Here is a 16,203-nt window from a genome sequence, read left to right as displayed (position 1 = left end):
TTTGTAAAAATATTATATCGCGGTAAAAAATAGTCCACTTTGGAGTGATATTTAGCGTCTTTCCCTGCGAGCTACAACATATTTAACTAACAAACAACATATTTGATATCAACAGATTCTTTGTATACTGTCAATTCATATGATACCAATGTTGTCGCGCTAGCAGCAAAACTGAGTCCGCTACTACTACTACTTTTGCCCAAAAAACAGTATTTTGAAAGTCAGGTGAGACAAATGATAATGCAGTGTAAGAAGAATTAAAGTGAAGTCAGAACAGAGAAGAACTATTATAGCCTCATTTTAAAGTCATGCTAGAATCTAATTCAGATTTATTGTTTGTTTACAGTTTATCATTAATGCCAGTAGAATTTATAAGTCAATAAGCTAACCAATAAGATCACTTTAGACAATAAAAGCCTTTAGAACATTAACTATAGCAAGTTAATAAGTAAAATAATGCTGCTGGAAATGTTTCAAATGTCTGAAAGGTGCAAATATTACAAAGTTGAAATTATTTTTAAGCGATGAGGAAATATTACAGTGATTATTTATCTTCCATTTTCAGGGTGTAAAACAAAGCATAGTTGTTAAAAGATTTTATAAGTCATTTGTGTGATGGTCATAGAAATTTTCCGGGTTAGTTTGGACCGTGGTCGGGGCCCAATATGATATCTTTTCACGGGGCCCGGAGTTCCTGGCGGCGTCCCTGCCTATGAGGCTGACACAGCCTGAAATAAAAAAAAGGAAATCCAAAACAACAAATCACCAAAAATATTCTCAAAGGCAATATTAACCTCTTTAGAGTACAGCACAAATCATCTGTTTTACTATTTAATCTGTCACAAAAAAGCATTAAAGACATGAATCTCAGTTCAAACAAAAGACAGTCACTAACATACACAACTTCTACCTATGAGACAAATAACATTTCCAACTGAATAACAAATCATAAATGTGTTCAATAAACCATTTCTTAAAAATGGCCTTCTTAATCTTTGCCTCTGTGCAATGTCTGTCAGCACCTGTGTGTCCAATCGGACTCAAAGCAGATCGTTTGCACTTACTGACATTGTTTTTGTTTTTTCTAGATCCTTGCTTGTGTTGGTTGTACTTACTCTCTGATACGTCGCTCTGGATAAAAACGTGTGCTAAGTGAATTGTAGAATTAAAACAGTTACCTAAATAACTGATATGATTCGCTCTGAAAGAACCTCAGTGAGAAATGTTTCCCTTTGATTGAACAAAAATCCATCATTTAGGTTTTTTTGAGCTATAGGAAGAATAGAAATCAACCAGTGAGTTTTTATCACAAATAACTAATCAGAAATAAAAACCAGTTTAAGAAAAGTTGAATAATTCCTCTAGCCCTGAGTTGCTGTAGCTTATAGAGCCATTAGATTAAACTTTTATTGATTTATTATCCAGCTTTACAGAACGGTTGCAGTTGCAGGTTTCTTCCAGGTGGAGGCAGTGTAAGACAGAGCAGTGTTCGAGCTTTTTTGATGAAAAGAAGATGAAGAAGCAGCGATGAAGCTGTTGTTTGATGTTTGTATCTAAAAGAAAGTGTGTGTGTTGAAACATGGTTTGGTGTTGTGTGTAAAAAAGACTGGGTCTCGCTGTATTACTCAGGCTGCACTACAGCGTCTATTCACAGGCGCGAACCCACTACTGAGCGGCACGGGGGCTTTAACCTGCTCCGTTTCCGGCCTGGGCCGATGCACCCCTCCTTAGGCGACCTGGTGGTCCCGGGCTCCCCCAGGAGCACCATATCGATACCGAACTTAGTGCGGACACCCGATCGGCATAGTCCGCTGCAGCTCAGAACTCCTGAGCTCAAACGATCCGCCAGCCTCAGCCTCCCAGTAACTTGGATTACAGGCGCGCGCCACCGCACCCGGCAAGAGACAGAAACATTCACAGGGCTTTTAGCTTAGACTACAGTGACGTCATGACGCAGTACGTACGTTACAGCGGCTTCTAGTGGCGTAAAATTAGATTGTAACTGCAGTAATGAAGGCTGTCTGAAACTCCATACTGTTGGATTTTAATCTGATTCTAAATTTAGCCGATGGTTGATCTTTGATGATCAAACTGTAGCGATGAAACTTTATGAAAAAAATGTCTCACCAGGGTCTGTAGGATTGTCTCAAGCAGATATAGGATACAGCTGTTCTACACATTAAACCATATAGCCTCCATGATGTGGGTCATTAGGCTGTTTATCAAAGTTTGATGATAGTTTGCTCCTTTAATTTTGTTAGTGTCCGCAGCAAGGGAGCCTCACTGTTTTTTTTATGTTGTTGTTTAACACAAAATGAAATCTTCATAGCACAGTTCAGTTTAAGATCAGACCAGCAGCAGGTCACTTCATTTTACGTTAAAAGTTAATTAAGGCTTTTGGCTTGGGCCAGTGATGTCATCCCTCTGCTATAGTTTTTTTTTTTATATAGCAGAGGGATATTTCACCTCAGCTCAGGTGTAGCAATAAAACCTGCAGCTACTTTACTCCTTAAATGCATATAAGCAAAATGAAGTGCTTTAGGGACATAGTTTCCTCTTCATCAAAAAAAGTTACAGCCTAGCCTATACATGTTAAAAAAAAACACATCCTAGGTTAATTAACATCAATCTTATTTTCTTTGCTGATACCTTGTAAGGTGGTGCATCAATACACTGACAGTGAGTTCGAAAGGAATCTCATCATGCATTAATAAACCCAAACAAATGTATAAAATAACCACTGAAAAAAATGTTTCTGGATTATTGGCATTTGATTTATTTGGTTAAATAGACTTAAAGTAGTTCAAATTCAAGCCCTCTTTATACTCTAAAGAGTGAATTTCTTGAGGTGAAGTATGCAAATAATTATTTTTATGAAAATATCTCATCAAAGTTACTGAAACAAATCTATGAAATATTTATTATTTGTCCTTACAATCATAAAAAAATAATATTCTAGGGTCCATAAAATTTACAAAGACTCAAAAATAAGCAGAACATTGTGAACATGGCCCCAAAGATAGATCTAGATAGATAGTATATGTAATTGTAGTTTCTAACCACAAGGTGGCTCCCTCCTCCCTGATTCCTTTAAGGTGTAAAACAGTCCTTCAAACTCAAATTCACTTTGCAGTTGTGTTGTGTCCACAGAGTGCAAGTTGTTTTGAGTTGGATGTGAAGGCTGGGTGAGGGTCAGTGGGGAGCATGAGAAGAGTTTCAGCACCCCGCTACGGTCTTACAGAGAGAGTGCATTGTTCTCTGACCTAAATTTCTTGACCTGGAACAGCAGAAAAAAAAAAAAAAAGATAATGAATGGGACGCAGCAACATGTCTTCACTCTCCACTGCCCCACACTCGCTGACCAGACCATGACATCATACAACTGTCAAACAACATTTTCTGACAATTAGCCCCCTCTGAAAAGAGCAGACTGTGAGATTAAGATGTAGAGTTTCAACCATAGACTTCAACCAGTAGTGACATATAGCCTATTAGGCCTCACATTTCCCAAAAACATTTATACTAACCTTGAAGGGTCATTAAAGGTTTATTTAAGGTTTACACAACATATAATAATCCCTTAATCTACTGTTGGAGAACCGCTACTGTTAGCATTTAACCAAACTAAACAACAGGCAATATGTCATCTTTAATCCACCTCCGAGCTAAAAGCTTCCTATAGCTAACGAGGCATTAGCTAGCTGAGGTAGCCTATGGAAAGTTCAGCTAAGGGGCTGAATTCTAACACAAGCTGGATGTTAGTTTTAACGGGTTATCATACCTTGAATTATGGCCTGACTTCCCTTGGGTTTTTTTTCTGTTTTTGTCTTTTTAGTTGCTAATCTGTCAAGAGCGGCGAAACACAGATCTGACACCACCCTAAAAATGTATGACTAACTACCGAGAAGTTAATAGTGTATTATAGCGTTAGACTAAAGTTTAAGGTTTGCATTCAACCACTTCATGTGATAGGGGACTTGAATTTTGCGTATGGCCTACTTAAGTGAGCTTAATTTACTACACATCTCCTCTGACTCTCATTGCTGGTATTTAGACCTTTCCCTCAATGAATAATACAATCAGTTGGTGTAGGATCATTTGTCTATCATTACAGATCTCAAGCCCAATTTCAAATTTCTTCCTGCCAGAGTGCCTCTTCCAATTTTTTTCTGTCCCCCTCAGCTGCCTGTCTGTTGCTTACTTCTGGCCTGATCAGGGCATAGAAAACCCCTGTTGTTTCTTTTACTGACCTGCCTTTGTGTTGGATTCCAGTAAACAACTTTCACTCGCTAACCACATTACTTAAGATGTGCGGAAAAAACATGTCACTGAGGTTAGCCAGTTAATACATTAGAATCTCATACAAATCAGAATCAGAATCAGCTTTATTGACCATGTAAGCTTAGACACAAACAAGGAATTTGTCTTTGGTAATTGTGCTCTCAATGTACAAAAGAATAACATGAAATAATATAATATTTATATAATATAAGCAAAAAGAAGTCTAATATACACAAAGATGATAGTGCAAATTCAGTAGCATCATTTGTTCACTTTTCATACATTCTCATTTAAGTGTGTGTCTTGGCGAGGTCCCACATGTACCATCATTTTTTTGTGCACACAAGCTTATCTCGTGTGTAGAGGACAAGGAGTAGGCAGCAGATAAATCTCATCTTGTTTTTCATCACACCATCTTCATTCTTCATAGCTCTTTGACGAGACAGGGCAGCATACCTGGGAGGAGTCTGTAGATTTACGGACGACAGTATAGTGTGTCGACCATCAAAGCCGAGCACCCTGCTAATGAACAGTCAGGGCAATCACACTGCGAGGAGTACAGTGTGTATAGAGCCCATCGATCCAGTGTCACCTTAAGGGACATGTAAAGCTGTAATCTGACCCTGTCACAAGAAAGGACAACAAGATTCATATAAAGCTTTCTAATTCCAACTCATTTTGGATTATATCATGAAGAAAACACCACACAAGAGGGAGTATTGTTCATCAGCATGGGTTTGATTCGGTCATAGGCAACAAACTGAGAATATAATCCCAGCTGTGCGTATAATCAGTTTGTGACATAGCTTTTTTTTTTTTTACAGTTTTACAAGCCACTTTTATTATTAATCAGTAACAAGCAACAATTTGTTTATCTAACAATTCATTTGGCTCCCACTACACAACCACTGCAACCTGACTGGAAGTGGTTTTCCTGTGTGGTATGATTTTATACATCTCGATGTCACCTTCCTCAATATACGCACAGCATCATTATTCCTTTCAACCCCCTCAAGAATTGACGTGCAGCCGGCAGCCCCAGCTGTTGCCCGGTGATGCAGTGCTCCAAGCTGTGCAGCGTGTTGTCATCAGAGTAGCAGTGTCTCATGGGAGAGCACACATGAGTGCTGTAATTAGCGAGGAGCGAGGCCAGCGGCAAGCCAAGTGTTCCTGTGGGGCCCGGCGAGGCCTCTGGGGACTTCAAGACGCGTGGCTAACCTGTAGGCCAGTACCTGTGGATTTAAGGGCAAAATCAATGTGTCAAATTTACCAAGCGCTCATTTAAAGCAATGACAACAAACAGGATTAGCTTTTCCATTCTACACTGACTTAAAAACATTAAAATTTACGTTTGATTTTGAACCATAATAACCTAAAATCACTATTTCAAAATGTATGCCAAGCCCTTAAATTGAAAATAGATGTTATCATATTTAGAAAATAACCTTATGTGAAAGAAGTAAAGCTAAAGAACCTTATTTCTATATCTTTTTATTTTTGCACTTTAAAATACAGGCTGTAGATATAAACATTATTTTAAAGCACTAAGAATAGTTGAGCTAAAAAATAAAAAAATAAGTCAATAAATATGTTGAAATCTGTTGATTTGTGTCTTTCTCAGTTTTATTTTGTTTGACTGTCAGGTGAACAAAACAATGAACTAACAACTGCAGCTTCAAACTTTGAGAAATTAAGTGAATTTTTAAGTATTTTCTGCTATTTGATCAATTAAACCCTTAACTGGTCAACTAAATGCTGACAGATTCAATTATATAGAAAGTAATTGTTAATCCTTACCCCAAAAATTGTCAAATCATTGATTTAGTTTTCTTCTTTACAGTTCTTCTTGGCCATTTGTGCAACCTTTACACTGTTGCCATGTAAAATAACAAAGGCCTTGTGTTTGTATGTGAGTTTGTGTTATGTCTGAGTTTGCATGCACTTCTGTGTGCAGTTGTATGACGGCTCCATCTGCGTCTCTTGCTGATGAGTAAAGCCATGAAATAGATCCAGCTGGAGATGTGCAGAGGAGACTGAGTCCTCCTGGGAAATCATCCACACCTCCACCAGCACTGTGTCAACTCCTCCAGCACCCCAGAGAGCTATCAATAAGTGGGTAATTGAATTTTAAGCACAAACACTGCCGTCAAATGAGAGTCTCTATCTGTGTGTGTGTGTGCGCGTGTGTGTTTGTGTGAGTGTGTGTGTGTATGTGTGTGTGTGTGTGTGTGTGTGATGGGGGATGTTAGCAGTTTGTACATGGTGAGCTTGTCATTGGGCCCTGAGGGGTTTGCACGGAATGGGATGAATGTTTAATCTATTAAATAACAATTACAGCCTGTAATGGCCTGAGTGGCTGGTGGAATGAGAGAGGGAGGAAAAATGGCTGAACTGCTCACGTCACAGGAAATGAGTATGCGTCTTGATGACATAAAGTGTCCCCACATCACCATGTTTGTGTCAGCATTATACACCTACATTTACATGTGAAATAAATGGAGCTTTTAGTTAGACAATTAGAGTAACCTTTATGTGGTATAGTAGTTTTATACAGTTTAAGATACACGTGGTGGATCATATTTTGGCAGACAATTTTTAAGAGTCAATATAGAAACACCTCCCTTGAAATTACAGCAACAACTACCTTTCAAAGAGACTTTACATTTTAGACCTCTAAATATGTAATGCTATTTTCTAAGTGATCTCATTTTTTTGATTTCCAGTATCATATTATGTCCTCATAAAAGAAAATAATTTTTCTTGAGTCAAAATTTGTGCCGAGTCAAATTGAAGAAGTCAGACATTCTCTGAAATAATTTGGAATCTATCAATACGCTGCTGATAACCTGACTTCTTTCAAGGGTGATGCCAACATTTGTTTTTTGTTTTTTTAAAAGAAGAAGCTAGAAGTAAACAGATGATTGTAGATATTACATTTCCACTCTGTTGGTGAATTAAACATGCAGACTGCATCAAAATAATTTTCTAGAGTCTGAGGCTGCAAGGGGAGAGAGGGGAAATAAGGCTATTCATCCCAGAAAAGATTATAAAAAAAATTAATCCACCCAACTTAAAAAGGGTGAAACACAAGTTTGCAACGATAATGCAAAGTGTAATCCCTACAGTTGTATTATAAATATGGGCAATATCAATTTTCTAGAAATTGAGACTTAGAAAAATAAATAGCCTGGAAAACTAACAGAAGAAAGTGAATATTCTCATATTAGATTACAAACACTAAGTTTTATTTCCACCATCCAGCAGGACATAGCCTTGGGATGATGCCTAGTTGATTCCTAATGAAGGAAAAACTGGAAATTTGCAAAGCTCTACCTGAATCAGACATGATATCTGAGTGATTAGATGATAAGAACAATTTGCAGTCATTTTGTAGGAGCTAAGAACTCATATCAGGAGTGTGTTTTTATTGTTATTGTCATGCATTTCTTTGCCCCACTGGGCTTCAAACAGCTTATGAGGTTAATGGAGCATTGTGTTGCATGTTTACTCGGTTGACACAAAAAAAACTTTAATTTTGCTCATGTTGCATAATCAAAAATAGAAAAAAAACAACAATTTGCATTGCCTGATTACTGTAGCATAACGTGTGTGTCTTCAGCCCGTACACTTTATACAGAAAACAAACACAGCAACAGCTCCCTGAACACAGTGTGGCAGTGTGATCGTTAAATTGCACTCGTGATCCAAAGTGAGTTTGCTAGCTGTGGTTTTCTCATGCTGCTCACACAATGGCCTGTATATGGGAGCTGCCTGGTGGCATTGCTTAATTAGGCGAAGAGTTGATTCATTTGCACTAATTGACAGCTAATTAAAGGAGTGAGGGCACATCGAATTGACGTTCCTCTGAGCAGAGAGGCCTTTACTGCAGACGAGGTTAGACAGAAGGAGTTTTTATAAAATATTGAGTCCATAGGGTACCACCTGCCATTAGACATGGCCTCTAACATATGGAACAGTCTGTGTGTGTGTGTGTTTGTGTGTGTGTAGTTAACAGGCTCATCCCTAACTATCGACATGCAACCCAGATGCTTGTGGATTTATTTTCTTTAGCTGTGGGGGAAAAAAGAAAGTAATTTAGATCAAATATGACTTTTTAATTATAATAACATAAACAATACGTTCAGTTCTTACTGAGCGCTGAAAAGGCTATAAATGCTGAAAACACTGAACCTCATTGGTATTGAAAATGATCGCTCCCAGCACAAAAAAAATGCTTTCTCAAGTCACGAAGTAAATTCAAGGTATAGCCTAAAAAGAAAAACAAAGACTATTGAGGTGCTTAAAACAGTAACTTCTTCTGTTGAACCGGATTCTAATTAGCTTACATTTCCTTGCAGGCTAATTAAGAAATAAAATCATAAGCTGCAAAACTCAATAGGCCTTAATAGGGGGATGCATTTTTTGTTACTATTTTATAAATGTTATAAAGACAGAAGATTTAATAAAAACAAAACAGAAACAGGATTGACCCAAGGATCCGAGAATGAAGTTTATGATATTAGATTTTGTTGGATTGGGTCATTTTAGACAGAGATTAAATAAAGATATCTGCTCCCGCGTCTTTCTTTCAACATTCCGGCAGCTCTCCCGGTTTGGGACGCTGTCACAGAAGGTTAAAACAAGATGTCTGCAGTTTGACAGCCAAACAGTGAATGTCTTGACTGAGTCAACTCAAATTTCCTTCCTTTCTCCAGGACGAACACCACGGTCTCCGCAGGAGACCAAGAATAGGCAGTCTTCATGTCTGCTGGTGCCGCCATGTGAAGAAAAAAAGACAATTAAGGGCTTATTAGGGTCTCGGGGAGTCCGCTCACCCCCAGCTCTGAGCCACAGCCATAGCTCAAAACAGTCAGCGGCATTGTCTCACCTAATTACACTGAAACCAGAGGCCCCCTTTTTGTGTTGCCATTGCCATGCCTGTCCGATTCCCTTCTCCTGCCAAACTGCTAGTCCCTGTCCACTGTGGAAGTGTGCTAATTAGACAAGAAATGGGCCCGAGTAATTATGTCAATTCTCATTATGAGCTACCACAATGAGTTTTATTATTTTGCGAAGAAAGTTACAGTGTTAGGAGGAGTCTCTCCCACGTTTCCCAAAGTATTTTCCTCATTACGCCAATAACACATCTGCACATGGAACAGGGGAATGTGGCACACTCGGCAAGTCAGAGTCCCCCGACTAACTTCAGAGCATAAAAAGATGCACTCATACAGAAATGGAGACTATAGAACGGCAGTAGCATGAAGTTATTGCCCTAATTAATGCTTTGTGCCCACGGAGCAAACTGTTGAATCACCAGCAGTACATTGTTAGGATTGTGAGAGCCTTTTGTTTCCACACCTTAATAGGATGTTTTGATCAACGGCTGTTTGGTGACCCAGCTCTCCTTCTAAAATACCGAGCTCTGGGAAATCGCAATTAGCTAGATTAGAAGAAACGTTTCTGGAGCCTTGAACAAAGACAATGACAACAAAGATGAATCAAACAGAGCGAGCTGGTTCAGAAACTCATCACTGACCCAGACTGTTGAGAGCTCAAATATTTTTTAACTTGATTAAAAAACATATTTTAATTGTTAATTGTGTTCCATGAACATTACATAGAGAATCATTGTGTAGAAAGACTCCTTATCATTGACCAAGGTTAAAATAGAGCCAACTTTGGTTTGAGGAGGGTTATCTGTTGTCTTTGAAGAAACGACGCGAAGACGTGAACATTAAGGCGCTTGTTATGTTCCATTGACGAAAGTAATGAAACATTTCAACATGTTTAAAATAAGTGTCAGGCACAAAGCCTGAACATATCCAGTGTAAAGGATAGAAGGATGAATGGTGAGCATGTGAAACTGAGGGAACAGCTAATGTTAGCCTTCAACCACTTACTAACTAAAATTTAATTAGCAAGAAATTCACGCCTTTTTTTTTTAGTATTTACATTCTAAAATATTAATATCAGAAATGTTGCTGCTTACTCGGTAATGTATGCTAATTATGGTATTAGTAATGGTTTAAATTCTTATTGAATTAAAAAATACAACATTTTTGATAACACTTAAAGTAAATGTTAGCATTTTACATTTAACTAGCTTAGGTCAGGTTAGCAAGGACTCTACAGAAACAAGGAATCAACTATGTGTTTCAGCGGCTACCTAGCTGGCAGTATATTAGCTAACGGGTTAAATGCTAATGTTAGCTGTCATCAGAAAATGGTTTATCACAAAATGTCATACAGCAAACAGCATTAATCTGTAACAGAGCAATGTTGATAGATCTTTGACCTTGAGTAAAATGGTTGCTGTGGTTACGTGATCTTCCAGACACTCATATTTGTATTCATTCAATTTCTGCTGTGTCTTTCATCTGTAGATTCTGGAATTTTCTTCTGTGGCTTTCATCCACATTGTGACATTTAACAGAATGTACCAAACTGAAGGACATTAGGCTTCAGATTCATTAAGTCCCTGAGAAGTGATCACACTAGGTGTTTAACTGGTTAGTAAAACTTAGAAAAACTTTAGCGAAAGTAATCTTTTCAACCATGTTCAACTGGATTAAGAAGACGATGCCCAATGATGAAGACAATGTAAGTACAACAAGCTGTTTCTCCAAAATATTAAGGGATGTGTACAAAGAGTTTCTGATTGCAAACTTTGCTAATAGTTAAGAAAAAAATATGTGTCAAGTGATATAACTGGATGAAATATGTTGGTGTTTTAGTAGTACAAAATAGCCTTATTTACATTTGCTCATCGAGATGAATTCTTAAATTGTCACTTTCAGACATTCTCTGCTGCGTTCAGTTTCTCTACTTGAACTGTTATTGTGCCAAATATGGTTCATGAATTTAGAAGTCTTCATATCATCAGCTAATTTGAATTTTGGTTATGTCATGTAAGCTACCGGTAAATGTTTTCTGAGAACTGAAGATGCAAGTCATTGTTTTGTACTTTGTGTATTTATTACTCCACTAAAAGAAAGTAGTCAGATGTTATTGAATCTCAGCTGACCTCAGTTTATTTATTATTTTTATTTCAGAGTGATGAGATCCACAAGAGACCAACTAGTTCTGGTGTGTTCACCAGTCAGTCCAGGATCGTGGAAATACAACAGATTCAGATGGAGGCTCGGCTTCATCAATTAGAGACTCTATATGCTGCAGACAGAGCTCGGGCTTTCGCTGTTTTAGAAAGACTTGGACTGCAGGGCGAGTTCACTTCACCTCAGCCCCCAAGTGTTGAAAGACAGAGGCCTGGAGTCAGGCCTGTTTCAGCAGTGGACTCTATGTTTCTAGATTTGGTAAACAACAGCCGGACATCAAGGACTAAGAAATATCAGAGGAGTCCTGATACATTTGATGAGGAGGAAGAGGATTTGTATCTTGGAAGAGACTGGAACTGCAGCCCGTCAGCATCAATCTGCTCTGACGACACCTACAGCTCAGTGGACTGCTGTACTCCCTCTGAGCTATTGGAAATCCAATACATCACAACTCCACTTCAGTCAGAGTGGGATCAACCAGCTCAGATGTTTCCTCCTCTCAGACCCTTTCCTCCTCCTTGTCCAGCAAATCTTCAACCAATGAGAAGAGTATCTCGCATCCCTGTGATACAGATAAAGTACAGCAAAACAGGTAAGTTCTTGTAGACAAAATGATTTGTCCTTGTAAGAAGTCAAATGTTTTACCTTTAAGATTTGACATTTTGATATATTGTACATAACTCCTAACTCAGAATCCAGATTTGTTGATTGATGAAGATGATAGAAAAGTTAGAAAATGTGATTGATAAATATTCACATCTTATCCTGAACAGAAAATAAAGTCGCCGGTGGATACAAACTCCAGACAGCTAAAGGGCAGGTTGAGGAAATCCAGAAAGGACTGGGGCTCCCGATGCAACCAAATCCACAACAAAAGCCACCTGTCCATCCAGCTCCACAACCTACACCACCGAAGAAGATCATGAACAGAGTGGAGATCTTCCAACCAGCACCCCCTCCAAAACCTGCCCCGCCCAAGAAGACAGACACTAAGGAAGACTTCAAACCAGCTCCTCCGAAAAAAAAGGCTCAAACCAACAATACAGGAACTGATTTTGGAACCCCAAATCCCCCTCGGAGGACTGCCGGTAGAGGGAAGAAAACAGAAGGCACCAGCACACGGAAGATAACGGATTGCAACGATCTTGAAGAGCTGAGCCCCCTTAGTAATCCTTCAGAGAGTCTTTCTCTCTGCTTCAAAATGATGAGCGATGAAGACTGGTAAGACTTAGACGCCATATAGAATAAGAGAATAATAATAAGATTATCTACCTGCAGTGCCAATTACTTCTTAGCTTTGTAGTCAGATCTAATATGAGCTGAAATCTTCTTTTGGATTTGTTGGGTTAGTTATTGTCGTTCCGGGATGTGCTCGAAGATTTATGTTCTCTAAAAAAATTCTACTTTGAACAGCTCAGCATGCAGTCAGCTCTAATACCTTATCATGGAAATAACTGGCACTTTATGTGTTTAATATACCTCAGGTTTCATGTGGCAACATTTGCAGATGCAGTTTTGGCTGAAAGTGATTGAAACCTACAGTGAAAGTAACCATTGTGTTTCTTTATCACAGGGAGCAGAGGACAGCCGGGTTAAAGATCGTCCAAGCTCTGGCGCAGCACCACCAAGAAGTTGTGAAACCCAAAATACATGAATTGTGTTACGCAGTGACAGAAGAGGTACGGAAGTCGTTCTATCACTTTGTTTACGAGTGTCAATTAATAATCATATTCCAATGTGTCTGGGAGAAGTACGACCACTGATTTGTGATGTTTGCTCTTATTTTTTTTAGGTTCAAAATCTGCGCTCGTCTGTGGCCACTGTAGCATTGGAAACCATGGTGTATCTTTACGTGTACATGCAGACAGACATGGATGTTCAAGTGGAGAAGACAGGCAAAGCTCTGCTGCTGAAGATCGCACAGGCCAGTGTAAACACCTTCATTCAGCAGCAGACCAACGTAGCCCTGGAGGCGCTGGTGCAGAACTGCAGCCCAGGTCCAGTGCTGGCCATTCTGCTAAATGCAGGGCTGAGGTAAGTCCACGTTGATGATCAGATACTATATATGAATATGTGTAGAAGTAGCATTTGTAAAGAAAATTGATAAATCAAAATGACTAAATACCTGTATTGTTTTTTTCAGCCACCTGTGCCCTGCAGTGAGAGCCAGCTCAGCTCAGCATCTCCACCAGCTGGCTGACAGACTGGGAGCGGAGTACATCATGACCGCAGGAAAGACCTTCACCCATCGCTACGTGGTCGCTGTCAACAAGATGGCGGTGGACTCTTCGGCCAAAGTCAGGTGAGAAATGATGCTGTCCATTTAGTTTGAAAGGTTCAGAGTTGTGTGATCCAGTGGCTTCTGGTTCTTTCTCCTTTAAAAAGTATCTCTGTTCAATCTTCTGCTAAGTTAATAAAGTACTAAATAAGAGGCGTATGTCTTTACAGGCCCCACGGACTGGCCATTCTGCAGGAATTCGCTCTTCAGGACGGTTTCATGAGTCTGTGGAGCACCATCGTCGAGCAAAAGGATCGAAGCTACCTGGAGAAGAGCCTGAAGAAGATGAGGAGGGCGTAGAAGACAACAATAAGAGAAGGAGATATCTCCCAGGTAAGTATAGCAAGCAGGGCAGCACGGGGGTGATCTGTGGTTCAGACTTTCCCACTCACAGACAGAAGGAGCAGCTTTTCAAGCAGCATCTCAGCTGCTTGAAAAGCTGCTATACTGACTGTGAGGACTTTTCTCCCCGTGACTGCGTGGGTTTCCTCCGGGGTGCTCCGGTTTCCTCCCACAATCAAAGACCCTATAGCTCAGGTGAATTGGAGACTCTAAATTGGCCAAAAAAATTTGACTTCATGATATATTCATTTAATTTAATCTTGATTCTGGTTGCATCATTTTGCTCTAAACTATTAAAAACAAAAATCCATCATAACAGTATCAGTGTACGAGTCTTTGTGTTCTTGGAAGGATGTTCTGTTTTTTTTTCTGTAAGGTCACTCCAGCATATAGGTGGGACAATAAACATTACTGTTGCACACTTGTACTCAAAGAACCAAGCGTGCATGGGTTTTATGATTATTCTTTTACTTCGGTCTGAGACACAAACACATCAACTCAGCGTGGCTGCACACTCTCGGACAACTGGGTCGACTGTGCTACGCATGGCATCCAAGACCCCTGTGCTGCCCAGAGCTGCCCCAAAAGTGCCTGTGTGATACTTCTTCAATTTGACCCACAAATGTACCAACTAAAATATCACGGTGCCTTTGTACAGGAATATCTAACAGTATGATTGAACAAGATAATAAAATAAAATATCAAAAACAATATATGAGACTGGGGGGGTGCCTAGTGTCCATGAACATGCCTGATATTAATACGGGCCCCACACTCTCCCCTCCAAAATAAATGTCGTCTCGACATTAAGAATTTCCCAGAGTCTTTCAGTCTTCAACTTATGAGTTGGAAGGTAGGTTGAATGGGAGTCAGTCTTTCGTGATACTCTCTGCACAACAACAGTTTATTACATGACATACATCTCCCTCTTCATGTCATGTGTGAGCAACAGACATCACTGGCCAGGTGACACCTGAAGTTCTACTCCGCCATTTTTGCGGGTTAATATCTTGGACTGCAAGGTGAAAACCCTATTACTACCAATAACCCATTTTATACAGACCCACATATACAACTGTATGCCTCACACAAATCTCAGTGTCTTTAAATGTGTTAGCGGTCTACTTTCTGGTACTAAACTTAATATATCAAGTGCATTTATATCCTATGCTACATTAATTTACCTTTTAACACTAGCCTTAAGTGCTTCCATGAACTTATTTACTTTCTTTTTCTGTCACTGCCATGAACTTAACATGTGACTATGAACTTGTCTTTCATTTTCTCTCGTAAACATTACTTTCTATGTATAACTGAAGGTTGACCTAATGTGTTGTATGTCAGTGTTTTAGGTGGGTTTCTTTGTCGCAAAGGATATTTTCTTGTAGAAGCTGGCTGCGTCTCAGGGTCTCTCTCGTCTGCTTCATCAGATGACGACACCTTCTCGTCTGCTTCATCAGAAGACCTCTCTGGCTCAGCTGCTACTTCTCCATTCTCCACCTCTGGCTCCATCCTAATGTCATCTTCCCGGTCTAGCAGTTCAGCTTTCTCATTGTCTTGCTCCAGTTCTCTTTCAGTTTCTTGTGGCTGAAAGTCCTCAGCTTCCACTCTCAGCTGACTTCTGATGTGGTCGGATGGTCTTGCTGGACGTGTCGTGATGAATCTCCAGTCACTTTCATCCTCAGAACTGCTGTCAGGCTCTCTGTCTCTTTGCTTTGTCTGTTTTCTCCTCTTGTCTGTGTTGGATGTTTTCTTTATTTTCCTCATCTCAAGCTTGTCGTCTTCTGCCACTGGCAGGAAATCGCAGGGCAGTAACAGATTCCTGTGCAGGACTCTAGTCTTTCCTGGGCCTTTCTCAGGTTGTACAACATATACAGGACTGTCTTTGTGTTTCCTTTCAGTCACCACATAAACTTGATCCTCCCAGTAAGATCTGAGTTTTCCAGGTCCTCCTCTGTCTCTGAAGTTCCTCACCAGTACTCTGCATCGTGGCTGAAGCTCTACTCCATAAGTCTTCCTGTCGTAGTGTTTCTTTGCTCTGTTTTGCTGGCTCTGAACAGTCTTGGATGCTAACCTGTATGCGTCTTGCATCCTACTTCTCCACTTACTGGCATAGTCACTCTGAGAAGTGCTCTGGTCACTTGGTTTCAGGCCAAACATCATGTCAATCGGAAGTCTGGGGTTCCTACCATAAAGAAGGTAATATGGAGCATATCCTGTCGCCTCACTGCGTGTACAGTTATA

This window comes from Labrus mixtus, chromosome 12 (assembly GCF_963584025.1).
Source record: "Labrus mixtus chromosome 12, fLabMix1.1, whole genome shotgun sequence".
In the NCBI taxonomy this organism is placed as follows: domain Eukaryota; kingdom Metazoa; phylum Chordata; class Actinopteri; order Labriformes; family Labridae; genus Labrus; species Labrus mixtus.
The sequence above is the reverse complement of the archived record's forward strand: the minus strand, read 5'-3'. Positions refer to the sequence as shown.